Here is a 16,510-nt window from a genome sequence, read left to right on the forward strand (position 1 = left end):
GAGCAGGGGAGTTCTCCCTGGTGTCCTGGCCACTATTTATCCCTCAACCAACATCACTAAAAAACAGATTATCTGGTCATTTAATTCACTGCTGTTTGTGGAACTTGCTGTGCACAAATTAGTTGCACATTTCCGACTACAACATGGACTGCACTTCAAAAAGTACTTCTTTGGCTGTAAAGCACTTTGGGACCTCCTGAGGTTGTGAAAGGCGCCATATACCTTGAGAGACTGGCAATGGACAAGCTAGTTAAAGGCAAATTTACCAGTTTGTCCCATGCCAGTCTCTCTAGCATTGAAAGTTTATTTAGGTGCCAAGCAGTTCTGCACACAGATTGATGAATACGTGGAATTGACTTCTTGGTACAGTGGAGGAGAAAACCCTGGAATTAATTAAGAAACAGTTAGGTGCTGTGATCAGTGGGGTGAGAGTGTGTGGACTCTGAATGGATTAACTAAAGTGAGCTGAATTGCATTCCTCGACTGCGTTTATGCCGTTAAAAAAAAGTTTGTTGATCTCGTGACCCTCGTGCTTTCTTCGATGAATTGCCTTCCCACGCGACATAATAGTATGCCATGACAGGCAGCTTTTGTTGCCTAACGCTTGCTACACAAGTTAGTCATCAAACCTCTTGCGATTGAAGAAGCTACTATGAGTGTACAGTGAATTGCACAAGTATTGGGCTATCCTGGAGGGCTGCTGGCACCCAGCACCTGTCACCACCTTCAAAAGTGGGAGTGTGCTAAGTCAAGGGTCAGAATGACCCTAGAAAAGCAAAACACTTAACTTTGTGGAGGGGAACTTGCAGGGGTATATTGATGTCAAATTAAACTGATTCTGTTTGATCCACAAACTGCTGTGGTGGTGCTCATTGTATTTTAAATGTGGTTGTTGGGCAAAAATATCATCTTCATGGAAGTCTCCAGAGTCTCTACTAACTAAAATATATTTTTAGAACTTCAATTATTGGGTTTTATGATATGGCCTCCACTCCCTCAGTGCTGAATTGTGACTTGACATGGTTTGGTTTCAAAATACTATTCATAACGTCTATTGGAAGGCTAGGGAAACTGGTGGGGGGGGAGGAGTAGACTTAGTGATTAAGGATAAAATTACTTCAGTGATGAGAGGATATAACGAGAGGTAAGCAGGCTGTGGAGACTTTATGGGTGGAATTAAGAAATAGAAAAAGAATTTAAGACTGTAATGGGAGTTGTGTATAGGCCCCCTGGTAGCAGCTTTGATGTGGCAGAATGTATAAATGCAGAGATTAGACAAGCATGCAGCAAAGGCAGAGTGGTTTTAATGGGGGATTTTAACTTTCATATTGACTGGGACAAGCAGACAAGCTCATATCAGAAAGGTAGGGAATTTTTTGTGTGTTCAGGACAGCTTTCTGCAACAATATGACCTGGAACCAATAAGGGGGCAGGCCATGTTAGATTTAATCATGAGAAATGAGCCAGATTTAGTTAACAGCCTAATGGTTTGTCAACACTTATCTAATAAAAAAGATCATATTAGCGATCATAATATGATCAAGTACAATGTTATGTTTGAAAGGGTGAAACCCTTATCAGCTACTAAGATTCTACATTTAGGTAAGGCCGACTTCAATGGGATGAGACAGAGACTGTCCACAGTAAACTGGGCAAATCTGTTAATGGGTAAAAGGATAGAAGATTAATGGGAGGTGTTCAAAAAAAGAAATTAATGTGATGCAGAACCAGTTTACACCCCTTAGGGGCAAGAGCTCCAAAAAAAACAGCCAAGGATGACAAAAGAGGTAAGAGACAGCATAAAGCTAAAAGAAAAGGCATACAAAATTGCAGAAAATAGCGCAGATCCTGGGGACTGGGAGAGATACAAAGAACAGCAAAGGGTGCCAAAACAGATAGTAAGAGTTACAAAAAGGGAGTATGAACAGAAACTTGCAAGGGATATCAAAATCAACACACATTTTTTACAATTTATATTAGGAAAAAGGGGGTGGTCAAATGCATTGTGGGCCCCTTAAAAACTGATGGTGATATTGCCTCTCGCCAAGCTGTTCCAGTACAGCTACAACACTGGCATCTACCCGACAATGTGGAAAATTGCCCAGGTATGTCCTGTCCACAAAACGCAGGACAAATCCAATCCGGCCAATTACCGCCCCATCAGTCTACTCTCAATCATCAGCAAAGTGATGGAAGGTGTCGTCGACAGTGCTATCAAGCGGCACTTATTCACCAATAACCTGCTCACTGATGCTCAGTTTGGGTTCCGCCAGGACCACTCGGCTCCAGACCTCATTACAGCCTTGGTCCAAACATGGACAAAAGAGCTGAATTCCAGAGGTGAGGTGAGAGTGACTGCCCTTGACATCAAGGCAGCATTTGACCGAGTGTGGCACCAAGGAGCCCTCGTAAAATTGAAGTCAATGGGAATCATGGGGGAAAAGTCTCCAGTGGCTGGAGTCATACCTGGCACAAAGGAAGATGGTTGTGGTTGTTGGAGGTCAATCATATCAGCCCCAGGACATTGCTGCAGGAGTTCCTCAGGGCAGTGTCCTCGGCCCAACCATCTTCAGCTGCTTCATCAATAACCTTCCCTCCATCATAAGGTCAGAAATGGGGATGTTCACTGATGACTGCACAGTGTTCAGTTCCATTCACAACCCCTCAAATAATGAAGCAGTCCGAGCCCGCATGCAGCAAGACCTGGACAACATCCAGGCTTGGGCTGATAAGTGGCAAGTAACATTCGCGCCAGATAAGTGCCAGGCAATGACCATCTCCAACAAGAGAGAATCTAACCACCTCCCCTTGACATTCAACGGCATTTCAATCGCCGAATCCCCCACCATCAACATCCTGGGGTCACCATTGACCAGAAACTTAACTGGACCAGCCATATAAATACTGTGGCTACGAGAGCAGGTCAGAGGCTGGGTATTCTGCGGCAAGTGACTCACCTCCTGACTCCCCAAAGCCTTTCCACCATCTGCAAGGCATATGTCAGGAGTGTGATGGAATACTCTCCACTTGCTTGGATGAGTGCAGCTCCAACAACACTCAAGAAGCTCGACACCATCCAAGATAAAGCACCCCGCTTGATTGGCACCCCATCCACCACCGTAAACATTCACTCCTTTCACCACCGGCGCACAGTGGCTGCAGTGTGTACCATCCACAGGATGCACTGCAGCAACTCGCCAAGGCTTCTTCGACAGCACCTCCCAAACCCACGACCTCTACCATCTAGAAGGACAAGAGCAGCAGGCACATGGGAACAACACCACCTGCACGTTCCCCTCCAAGTCACACACCATCCCGACTTGGAAATATATCGCCGTTCCTTCATCGTCGCTGGGTCAAAATCCTGGAACTCCCTTCCTAACAACTGTGGGAGAACCGTCACCACACGGACTGCAGCGGTTCAAGAAGGAGGCTCACCACCACCTTCTCAAGGGCAATTAGGGATAGGCAATAAATGCTGGCCTTGCCAGCGACGCCCACATCCCATGAACGAATAATAAAAAAAATTGAAAATAAGGAAATGGACATGTTAAATAATTACTTTTGCATCAGTATTTACAGTAGAGGAAGAGGATAACATGCCGGATACCCCAAGGAAACTAATTTTGAATCAAGGATGGGGACTCACCATAATTAATGTAAGCAAATTAACAGTAATGAAGAAAATAATGGCACTAAAGAGTGACAAATCCCTGGGACCAGATGGTTTCCATCCCAGGGTTTTAAAGGAAGTCGGTAAGAACATTGCAAAAGCCCGAACTATAATCTTCCAAAGTTCTTTGAATGCAGGATCTTTTCCTTTAGATTGGAAAATTGCACATGTCACCCCACTATTTAAGAAAGGTGAGAGGGGGAAACCAGCAAATTACAGACCAGTTAGCCTAACATCTGTTGTCGGGAAATTGCTCGAGTCTTTAATTAAGGATACAGTGATTGAACACCTGGAAAATTTTCAGCTGATCTGAGAGAGCCAGCATGGATTTGTGAATGGTAGGTCATGCCTGATGAACCTGATTGAATTTTTTTTGAAGAGGTGACTAAAGTAGTGGTTGGGGAATGTCTATGGATGTTGTTTATATGGACTTCCTGAACGCATTTGATAAAGTCCCTCATAAGAGACTGTTAGCTAAAGTTGAAACTCATGGAATTGAGGGCAAATTAGGAAATTGGCTGAGTAGAGAGAGAGAGACTCAAATTGGCAGGATGTGACTGGAGGGATCTGTGTTGCGGCCTTTGCTATTCACTGTATTTATTAACGACTTAGATGACGGGATGGAGGCACATATCCAAGTTTGCCGATGACACAAAGATAGACAGCATTGTAAGCAGTGTAGATGGAAGCATAAATTACAGAGAGATATTAATAGATTAAAGTGAATGGGTAAAACTGCGGCAGATGGATTTCAATGTAGGCAATTGTGAGGTCATCCACTTTGGACCTAAAAAGGATAGATCAGAGTACTTTCTAAATGGTGAAAAGCTCAAAACAGTGGAGGTCCAAAGAGACTTAGGGGGTCCATGTACATAGATCATTAAAATGTCATGGACAGGTACAGAATATAATCAAAAAGACTAATGGAATGCTGGCCTTTATATCTTGAAGACTAGGATACAAGGGGGTAGAAGCTGTGCTCCAGCTATACAAAGCCCTGGTTAGACCACACTTGGAATACTGTGCTCCGTTCTGGGCATTGCACCTTAGGAAGGATATATTGGCCTTGGAGGGAGTGCAGCGTAGATTTACTAGAATGATAACTGGAGTCCAAGGGTTAAATTAAGAGGAGAGATTACATAAACTAGGGTTGTATTCCCTGGAATTTAGAAGATTAAGGGGTGATTTTATTGACGTTTTCAAGATATTAAGGGGAACTGATTGGGAGAAACTATTTCTGCTGGTTGGGGAGTCTAGGACTAGGGGACATAGCCTAAAAGTTAGAGCTATGACTTTCAGGGGTGAAGTTAGGAAACGCTTCCACACGCAAAGGGTGGTAGAAGTTTGGAACTCTCTTCTGCAAACGGCAGTTGACGCTAGCTCAACTGTTAATTTTAAATCTGAGATTGATAGATTTTTGTTAGCCCCATATCTCTTACTACATTTGGTTAAGGTGGGTATATGGAATTAGGTCACAGATCAGCCATGATCTCTTTGAACGGCAGAACAGGCTCAAGGGGCTAAATGGCCTACTCCTGTTCCTATGTTAGTATTGTGGGATTTGGTTTTTCAAACTAACAGTGATTGAAAGATGTTGCAGGATGTGGAAACTGAGGGGGAGTGTTCAAAAATATATCATAGCCAGCTTTAGTTCAGGGGAGGATCTGTACCTGTTGTCCTTTTGGAAAAAAATTACTGTTGTTCTCTTCACAAAGTGTAGACCATTGTCGAGCTTAAAGGATTGGTGGGCTGGTTTTGATTTGGCTGATAGGAATTTGAGAGAATGGGCTGGGGGTGAACTTTGCATCCTCCTTTTTGGGAAATGTCTTATCTCTGTTTAGCATCTTCCCGTTGACATAAGAGATCAAGAATTCGCTGTGTGGATAAATTGTGAGCTTGAACCCCAGAGTTTTTTTTTAAACTTGGTTACTGGAATACAAATTTTCCTTGGTACTGGTAACTCTTTTTGGGGCTATGTTTTCTACTGATGGATGTATGAAGGGTGAAAATGCATATAACTATCCTGATAGTGGCCTGCCAGTATGTCTGAAGGGATGACCTACATTTGCGAAGAGATGTTAACCTCTTCCTTGAATTAAAGCAGAAACTGATGCAAATACTCAGCAAATCAGGCAGCATCTGTGGAGAGCGAAACTGAGTTAACATTTCATGTCGATGACCTTCCGTCAGAACTGGAAGAAGTGAAGATTTTAAGTGTTTAAGCAAGCATAGAGCCAGAGAAAGGAGGGGAAAGGTTAGGCAAGAACAAAAAGGAAGGTCTGTGATCGGTTGGAGGGCAGGAGTGATTAAATAACAAAAGTGATGATGGTGCAAGGCAAGGAGGGTGGTAATGGGACAAGTAAAGAAACAAAAAATGGGTCCAGAGGAGCCTCTTGATCATTTCATTGGGAACTACTGGCATGATATTGGTCATCTCAATTTCTCTACTTCCCTCACTCACTCTAACCTACCTCCGTCTGAACTTGTAGCACTCTATTCTCTCGGGTCCAGCCCTGACATTGTCATTAAACCGGCTGACAAGGGCCGATCTGTTTGGCAAACAGACCTCTACCTTCCAGAGGCTGAACGCCAACACCTCCTCCTACCTCCCTTGGATTATGACCCCACCGCTGAACATCAAGCCGTAGTTTCCCAGACCATCACTGACCTCATTTCCTCTGGAGATCTACCTCCCCATGGCCTCCAACCTCATAGTCTCCCAACCGCCGCCGCCCCCCCCCCCCCCTTGCAGCCCGCTTCTACCTCCTTCTCAAGATCCACAAACAGGTAGACCCTGATGTTCCATGGAATTTATCTCTCCCTATCTCGATTCTATTTTTCCTTCCCTTGTCCGGTCTTTTTGACCTACATGCACGATTCTCCTGACGCCCTCCACCACTTTAACAGTTTCCAGTTTCCCGGCTCTAGCCGTCTCCTTTTAACTATGGATATCAAGCCCCTATAGACCTCCATCCCCCACCAGGACTGCCTGTGGGCCCTTCGCTGCTTCCTTGAACGGAGGCCCAACTGGTCCCTATCCCCACCACCACCCTCCTCCGCCTGGCTGAACTTGTTCTTGCATTGAACAACTTCTCCTTTAACTCCACTAACTTACGCCAAATAAAAGGTGTCACTTTGGGAACCAGTATGGGTCCTAGCTATGCCTGCCTTTTCGTGGGATAAGTGGAACATTCTTTGTTCCGGTCTTATTCAGGTCCCTTCCCTCAACTCTTTTTCCAGTAGATTGATCTGGAAAATTTCATCAACTTTGCTTCTAATTTCCACCCCTGCCTCGCCTTCACGTGATCCATCTCCAACTCTTCCCTACCTTTCCTCGACTTTTCTACCATTTCTGGGGATAGGCTGTCAACCAATATCTACGATAAGTCCACCGACTCCCATAGCTACCTTGATTGCACTTCCTCTCACCCTGCTTCCTGTAAGGACTTTATTCCATTCTCCTAGTTTCTCTGTCTCTAAAGCATCTGTTCCAACGATGCCACCTTCCACACTAGTGCTTTCGATATATCTTCCTTTTTCGTCAAGTTTGGATTCCCCTCCACTGTGGTTGACATGTCCATCCCATTTCCTGCATTCCTGCCCTCATCCCTTCCCCCTTCCTTCCAGAACCACAATAGGGTCCTCCTTGTCCTCACCTTCCCCCTCTCCAGACTCCACATCCAACAGATCATCTTCCGCCACCTCCAGTGAGATACCACCACCAAACACATTTTCCCCTCCCCTTTCAGCATTTCGAAGGGTCCATTCCCTCTGCGACACCCTGGCCCACTCTTCCATCATCCTCAACACCCACTCCCTTTCCCAAGGCACCTTCCTGTGCAAGCACAGGAGATGCAACACCTGCCCTTTCACCTCCCTTCCAACCATCCAAGGCCCCACACACTCCTTCCAGGTGAAACAGCGATTTACTCGTACTTCTTTCGATTTAGTATATTGTATTCGCTGCTCATGATGCGGTCTCCTCCATACTGGGGAGACCAAACGCACATTGGGTGATCGCTTTGCTGAACTCCTCCGCTCTGTCCGCAAATGTGACCCTGACCTTCCGGTCACTTGCCATTTTAATTCTCCATTCCACTCCCACTCTGACCTCTCTGTCCTCGACCTCATACACTGTTCCAATGAAGCCAAATGGATGCTCGAGGAACGGAACCTCATCTTTCGATTAGGCACTTTACAACCTTCTGGACTCAACATTGATTTCAATAACTTCAGATCATAACCACTGCTCCCGTTTTTTCGGATGCCAAGTGCTGGTAATGGTTCTACTGTCGCCATTTACAGCTCCTCTCGACCCATCTTTTGTTTCTTTACTTGTCCCATTACCACCCCTTTTGCCTTGCACTATCATCCTTTGTTATTTAATCACTCCTGCCCTCCACCTGATCACAGACCTTCCTTTTTGTCCTCCCCCTCCCCCCTGTATTTCTCTAGCTTTGTACTTGCTGAAACATTTAAACCTTTACATCTTCCAGTTCTGATGAAAGGTCATCGATCTGAAACATTAATTTTGTTTCTCTTTCATAACATAAGAAGTAGGAGCCATAAAGCCCCTCGAGCCTGCTCCTCCATTCCATAAAATCATGACTGATCTTTGACATCAACTTCACTTTCCCACCCTATCCCCATATCCCTTGATTCCCTTCGTGACCAAAAATCTGTTGCGCTCAGTCCTAAATATACTCAATGACTGAGCATCCACAGCCCTCTGCGGTCGAGAATTCCAAAGATTCACAGCCCTCTGAGTGAAGAAATTTTTCCTCATCTCTGTCCTAAATGGCTGACCCCTTATCCTGCGACTATGACACCGAGTTCTGGACTCTCCAGTAAGGGGAAACAGCCTCTCCGCATCTACCATGGCAAGCCCTCTTTTTAAAATTTTTTTTTTATCTGTTTCAATGAGGCCTGCCCTCAGATGCTGACTGACCTGATGAACATTTCCAGCATTTTCCGTTTTTATTTGTTTTTCAGCATCCACATTATTTTGCTTTTGTCTTCCTTGACTTGTTCTGTTGTACGGCTATTTCACAAAGGTGACGGGACGAATTTCATGATCTATTTTTCCATTTCTGCCACTAACACATCATGTTCATGTAGGATTCACTATGAAGCTCGAGTCTGTCCAAGATTTACGTAATGCTCACATATCTGAAGAAGCTCTTCTAACACTTCTCTTTTTGTTCTGGACAGCATACAACAAAACTCTTGTTTGGTGATCCTTCTCTCACCTCTATCCTCTCACGTTTTATACCGTATAAAATCTGTTCTTGTGGTTGGATCCTGATATATGGGAGTTATGCAGTGTTCAGCTGGTTAAAGCAGGTATTTCCAGCCAGTGGCGTGAGTGAATCCTGGAGCATTTGTCAGGCTGTGCAAGACCCAAGTATTGGCAACTGGCGCCACGAATACAGGTCTTGTGCAATATAAAAGCAACTTCTCTCTTGCCGTAGTGTGGTTGATCTTGACGACTTCTGTTTTTACTGATATTACTATGATCATTCCTTTTTTGAGCTTTATGCAGCTGGCCTATGTGCTTTTCTTTCTTCATCCTCAGGCTTCAAGCAGGGAAATGAATCAACTTCATTCATCTTTTCCTTCCCTTTGCTCTTCCTCTCTCACAAGCAGGTTTTTTTATACCCAAGCTTGAAGTCTCCTAACTATTACTACTTGGTTTACCCCCACATCTTTCCTATTCTTTTCGGTCCTGCTGGTGTCCTGTGCTATTGGCCTTGACCGTCCACCTAGATTTCTCTGTTTGTTTTTAAAAAAAAAACAGGATTCCACTGTCTTGTTTTAAAGATGTGGAGATGCCAGTGATGGACTGGGGTTGACAATTGTAAACAATTTTACAACACCAAGTTATAGTCCAACAATTTTATTTGAAATTCACAAGCTTTCGGAGGCTTCTTCCTTCCTCAGGTGAATGTTGTGGAAATGAAATCCTCGAACCCTTCGCATTTATAAATCACAGAACAATACCTGGTGATTACAGATAGTCTTTCCAACTGCCCGTTGCCAAGGCAATCACAGTGTGCAGACAGAGAAGTGTTAACTGCAAGGCCATCGAATATACAAACAACCAAAAAAAAAGAGAGAGAGAGGCAGAAACATAGAAACATCCGGAAGGAAGAGAAAGACAGCAAATGACCCGTTACATTAAAAACAGATAACATTTGTTCACTGGTGGGGTTACGTGTAGCGTGACATGAACCCAAGATCCCGGTTGAGGCCGTCCTCATGGGTGCGGAACTTGGCTATCAATTTCTGCTCGACGATTTTGCGTTGTCGTGTGTCTCGAAGGCCGCCTTGGAGGACGCTTACCCGAAGGTCGGTGGCTGAATGTCCTTGACTGCTGAAGTGTTCCCCGACTGGGAGGGAACCCTCCTGTCTGGCGATTGTTGCGCGGTGTCCGTTCATCCGTTGTCGCAGCGTCTGCATGGTCTCGCCAATGTACCATGCTCTGGGGCATCCTTTCCTGCAACGTATGAGGGAAACAACGTTGGCCGAGTCACAGGAGTATGAACCATGCACCTGGTGGGTGGTGTCCTCTTGTGTGATGGTGGTATCTGTGTCGATGATCTGGCATGTCTTGCAGAGGTTACCGTGGTAGGGTTGTGTGGTGTCGTGGACGCTGTTCTCCTGAAAGCTGGGTCATTTGCTGCGAACGATGGTCTGTTTGAGGTTGGGTGGCTGTTTAAAGGCGAGTAGTGGAGGTGTGGGGATGGCCATAGCGAGGTGTTCGTCGTCATTGATGACATGTTGAAGGCTGCGGAGAACATGGTGTAGTTTCTCCGCTCCGGGGAAGTACTGGACGACGAAGGGTACTCTGTTGGTTGCGTCCCGTGTTAGTCTTCTGAGGCGGTCTATGCGATTTTTCGCTGTGGCCCGTCGGAACTGTCGATCGATGAGTCGAGCGTCATATCCCGTTCTTACTAGGGCGTCTTTCAGCGTCTGTAGGTGTCCATCGTGTTCCTCCTCGTCTGAGCAGACCCTGTGTATTCGCAGGGCCTGTCCATAGGGGATGGCCTCTTTGACGTGGTTAGGGTGGAAGCTGATGCTCACGATGCTCCACTTTTCCAGCTTCCACCCTAACCATGTCAAAGAGGCCATCCCCTATGGACAGGCCCTGTGAATACACAGGGTCTGCTCAGACGAGGAGGAACACGATGGACACCTACAGACGCTGAAAGACGCCCTCGTAAGAACGGGATATGACGCTCGACTCATCGATCGACAGTTCCGACGGGCCACAGCGAAAAATCGCATAGACCGCCTCAGAAGACTAACACGGGACGCAACCAACAGAGTACCCTTCGTCGTCCAGCACTTCCCCGGAGCGGAGAAACTACACCATGTTCTCCGCAGCCTTCAACATGTCATCAATGACGACGAACACCTCGCTATGGCCATCCCCACACCTCCACTACTCGCCTTTAAACAGCCACCCAACCTCAAACAGACCATCGTTCGCAGCAAATGACCCAGCTTTCAGGAGAACAGCGTCCACGACACCACACAACCCTACCACGGTAACCTCTGCAAGACATGCCAGATCATTGACACAGATACCCCCAACACACGAGAGGACACCACCCACCAGGTGCATGGTTCATACTCCTGTGACTCGGCCAACGTTGTTTCCCTCATACGTTGCAGGAAAGGATGCCCCAGAGCATGGTACATTGGCGAGACCATGCAGACGCTGCGACAACGGATGAACGGACACCGCGCAACAATCGCCAGACAGGAGGGTTCCCTCCCAGTCGGGGAACACTTCAGCAGTCAAGGACATTCAGCCACCGACCTTCGGGTAAGCGTCCTCCAAGGCGGCCTTCGAGACACACGACAACGCAAAATCGTCGAGCAGAAATTGATAGCCAAGTTCCGCACCCATGAGGACGGCCTCAACCGGGATCTTGGGTTCATGTCACGCTACACGTAACCCCACCAGCGAACAAATGTTATCTGTTTTTAATGTAACGGGTCATTTGCTGTCTTTCTCTTCCTTCTGGATGTTTCTATGTTTCTGCCTCTCTCTCTCTCTTTTTTTTTTGGTTGTTTGTATATTCGGTGGCCTTGCAGATAACACCTCTCTGTCTGCACACTGTGATTGCCTTGGCAACGGGCAGTTGGAAAGACTATCTGTAATCACCAGGTATTGTTCTGTGATTTATAAATGCGAAGGGTTCGAGGATTTCATTTCCACAACATTCACCTGAGGAAGGAGGAAGCCTCTGAAAGCTTGTGAATTTCAAATAAAATTGTTGGACTATAACTTGGTGTTGTAAAATTGTTTACAATTGTTTTAAAGATGATGTGGAGCTGCTGGTGATGGACTGGGGTGGACAAATGTAAGGAGTCGCACAACACCAGGTTATCGTTCAGCAGCTTTATTTGAAATCACAAGCTTTCGGAGCTTTGTTCCTTCGTCACCTGACGAAGGAGCAAAGCTCCGAAAGCTTGTGATTTCAAATAAAGCTGTTGGACTATAACCTGGTGTTGTGCGACTCCTTACATTTGTTTTAATGATGTGGAGATGCCGGTGATGGACTGGGGTTGACAATTGTAAACAATTTTACAACACCAAGTTATAGTCCAACAATTTTATTTGAAATTCACAAGCTTTCGGAGGCTTCCTCCTTCCTCAGGTGATTTCCACAACATTCACCTGAGGAAGGAGGAAGCCTCCGAAAGCTTGTGAATTTCAAATAAAATTGTTGGACTATAACTTGGTGTAAAATTGTTTACATTTGTTTTAAAGAAGCACGCCACAAGGAACAATATTAGATACAACAGGACTCAAACCTGTTCATGACTCATGCTTTTCATTACACAACTTCATTTTCCATCTATTTAATGACTGACATGTCTCTTATTCTGGTAACAATCACGCTCGGTTGCCTAATTTAGCTCACCTTGCTGCAACATCTGTTTTCTGATCAGATAAAGTATGGAACTGACCTCTTTTCCCTTCTTGAAGCGTGCAGCCCCTCTTCCCCTCTCCTTCTCTCAGACGTTAAATTGACAACTTGAAAATTGTCATGGAGGCACATTTTACTCCAAAACTCGTGTGACATAATTTATCCATAAATTTGAAAGTTTACGGGTAAACTATGAAAGAAGAAAAAAAATCTCTAAGTTGGGAGCCTTAAATTGATCGGTACAAGGCAATATGGCAGCAAGGCTAAGAAATAGTTGAGAAACACTGCTATATTTTTATTTGATAACTACTTTTAGCGACGGTGTGAGTATAAAGGGGTATTCCTCACTTTATATGTTCATCTAATTTTTTAGAAATCGAACAAACGTACTCCAAGGAAATTGAATAATGGGAACAGTAACTGAGCAAATGAATGCTTTACCCTGATAGGCATTCAAATTCACTTTTTAAAACAAGCAGTTAAATTGTGGACGAGTTTAAAAATAGTACCTGATTCAGATTTCTAATTTAGGGAGACCAGGAAGAGATGAACTGAAATCTGAGGGCAGGTTATAGTTCGGTGTGTTGTTGTGTGTTGTTTTACTTAATCTAGGAGTGGTTGGTGCTGTCAGAGGATAAAAACTCTTCACTTTGAGTACGCACATACCAGTTTTTAGTTTAAAGGAGGTTTTACTTATAACTTGTGCATTGTGTTCTGCTGTGCTTATTTGCTCGTTGTACATTATGGTGTCCTACATTTCCATCAGATAAGTCTCATAGCTTCGGGAAGGTCTGTGGCCTTATTTCGTATGCACCTGAAAATCTAGTTAGCGCCATTGTTTCGTGTGCCTTGAGGCGAAGGTGACAGACAAACAAGTTTTGTCATGGTAAACTGAAACTCTTAAATGACAAATGGAAACCGTCAATTACTGCATAAACCACATAACTTGCACAAGACTGAGAAACTTAATTCATCTACTCAATAATTTATATTCAGAGTGGAGGTTAAGATCAAACAATTGAAGCTCGTGTTGACTTGAATTGAGGCGCAGCTTGTTTTGGGATTCTGGAGTATTTTTGCACGTAGATGCTTCAGTATTGCATTAAAATAAGTTTTGGTTACCAAATGTTTTAATGTCAAAATATATTAACATCAAAGTTGCACCTGCAATGAAAGCAACATTTCTAAGACTTTACATCTTTGTCCAAGCTATTTGTGTTACACTCCAGCAAAACACTTCCAGCAATTTTTAAAATTTCTTTATAGCTTCACAGTATGTGGTTACTGACTCTGCACTTAGTGTGTTGGTACCAATACGCCATAGAAAAAAAAATATACACATGAAGCAGCATGCTTCAGTGTTGTGCTATGTGCTTCTTTAATGTAACTAATTTATTACCTCAAATTGATCCCAGCAGTTTCAGCACCAGTGACAAGCCTGTAACCACCAGTGTTTCACTATAAAGCTTTATATACATCAAAATGCTTTCTCCAGAGGCAGCTTCGGTTTGGAACAAAAAAAAATAATTGCACTGTTCGGTGTTTCATAGCTGGCGCACTCAATGTTTACTTCACTGAGATCCAAGCTGGTTAAGGAGATCTCTTGGCAGAGTGGTGGAAGTCAGCCGCCAGCATACTTTTTTAGCCAGGAAAGGTGTCGTGGAGGGGAGGGCAACTTAAAGATGATAAGCATAATAAATAGGGAAGTTTTATATTGAAAGAAAAAGAGGATAGTGGGTGTGTCTCATGTCAGTGGAAAACTCTCTGATAATCTGTGGTAAAACAACAACTTGTATTTTATATAGCACCTTTAACATAGTAAAACATCCCAAGGCACTTCACAGGAGTTTTATCGAACAAAATTTGACACTGGACCACATACGCATATATTAGGACAGGTGCAAAAAGGTGGGTTTTAAGGAGCGTCTTAAAAGAGGAGCGAGGCGGAGAGGTTTAGGGAGGGAATTTGAGAGCTTAGGGCCTAGACAGCTGAAGGCACGGCCACCAGTGGAGGCGTGAAGACAATCTGGGATGCACAGGAGGCCAGAATTGGAGAAGTGCAGAGATCTCGGAGGGTTGTAGGGCTGGAGGAGGTTACAGAGCTAGGGAGGGGCGGGGCCATGGAGGGATTTGAAAGCAAGGATGAGAATTTTAAAATCAAGGCACTGTTAAATGTGTAGTTTCTTATGTAGAGCCCAAGGTTGTCCATTTAAACGCAGTGATTTGAGTTACAATCCTAGTGTATTATAATCATGTCCAGCGCATTCTGATGCATTTTTCCTACCTTTCAGATAACACGTTAAGGAGTCCCTGTCTGCCTGCTCAGGTGGGCGTAAAAAAAAATCCCATTGCACGATTCAGAGGAGCAGGGAATTTTCCTGCATCCCGAGACAAGATTTCTCCCTCTACCAATGGCACTGAAAACTGATCATCTGTTCATTGATTTATTGTTTGTGGGATTTCGCTGTGTGAAAATTGGCTGCCGCCTTTGTCTGCAAAACAGTGACTACTTCACAAGTAATTTGATTGGTTGTGAGGTGTTTTGGGATACCTGGGAATGTGAAAGGTGCTCTACAAACACAAGTTCTTTCTTTATCAGCTCTTTTACTTTTGTCTTTTTGGGCTGGTGTAGGAGTGAGAGAGATGAAGTCAATATTTTTTAGACATATAAAGTGTGCTTCATCTTCTGACACTGTTGGCTGTGGTCAATGATTTAGAAGTTGTCTGTTGGGTGCACAAGAAAAAGGGGAATTTTGTGGCACCAGAAATTTTTGAAGTGAAAAGTTGCACCATATTTCATATGCAGTCAGCTGTTAAATGAGTGACTTGTCAGAACTGCTCGACATGACGTCAAAATTAGTATGCAGCTGAGGAACTGGGTGGCACAGTATATAAAAAATATAATGCATTATGTTAACCTTTGATACCAAGGTTTGCATGAAGTCCAGACAAAAGGGGATACAAGTTTCGTTATCATACCTGTGACAGTCCATACTGCACAGTATATTGACTGCTACAGGAGCAACTGTCACACACCATCCTGGCTTGGACATATGTTGCTGTTCCTTCATTGTTGCTGGGTCAAAATCCTGGAATTCCCGACTTAACAGCATTGAGGGAGCACCATCGCCACTCGGACTGCAGCAGTTCAAGGAGAAGGCCCACCACCACCACCTTCTCGGTGCAACTAGAGACTGACAATAAATGCCGTCCTTACCAGCAACGCCAACGTCCTGAGAATTAATTAAAAAAAAAATTCCCTCTGCTCTTTTCTCCCACACCTTCCCCATTTGCAACACCCAGCAATATGCCTCAGCCCCACTTTTGGCAGAGTGTTTCCTATTGTAGCAGTATGACATTGCATTTGTCACAATGAGCATTTTGAGTGAGATTGCTAAATAGTAGAGGCAGCTTTGTGCTGTGGGCACTTGGTCTCCTTGTCAGTGGGGATTGGGGCCCCCCAAACTCATTTCATGGAGGGCCCTCAAAAAAATTTTGCTGCATTGATCTGGGCTTGAATGGGTCCTAGATCTCAGAGGTGAAAGGTCGATGTACCACCCATAGATGCTGCAGTTTTTTCACATCACACGTTCTGTGGAGTGGCGCCTTTTGGTTTTGCATGTTGAAAAACATTACTTTTGAGACCAGATGGTGCATGACCAGATTGTGGGATTATCTATACCAGTTAGTTCTGTACAGTGAAATGTGTACAAGCATTCTCCATTCAGGTCCTGGTGGATACAATACTGTTGCTCAACTTTGTCAGTTGTGTTGAAATGCGCAGCAAATGTGGAATGTAGGAAACTGGCATGCCTGTGGGTGCAATGGATATCGGTGTGTTGGTCAGATAGCGATTCAGGATACATGTTCAGGCTCAGCAATAATTTACAGTACG

The 16,510-nt window shown here is 44.5% G+C and overlaps 1 protein-coding gene across 1 annotated transcript in view; it reads left to right on the plus strand.

Moving 5' to 3' along the window:
• imp3 (IMP U3 small nucleolar ribonucleoprotein 3) overlaps window positions 1–16,510 on the plus strand; it is a 264,715-nt gene that overhangs the window by 95,176 nt on the left and 153,029 nt on the right. The gene's annotated exons all lie outside the window — the stretch shown is intronic.

This window comes from Heptranchias perlo, chromosome 9 (assembly GCF_035084215.1).
Source record: "Heptranchias perlo isolate sHepPer1 chromosome 9, sHepPer1.hap1, whole genome shotgun sequence".
In the NCBI taxonomy this organism is placed as follows: Eukaryota; Metazoa; Chordata; class Chondrichthyes; order Hexanchiformes; family Hexanchidae; genus Heptranchias; species Heptranchias perlo.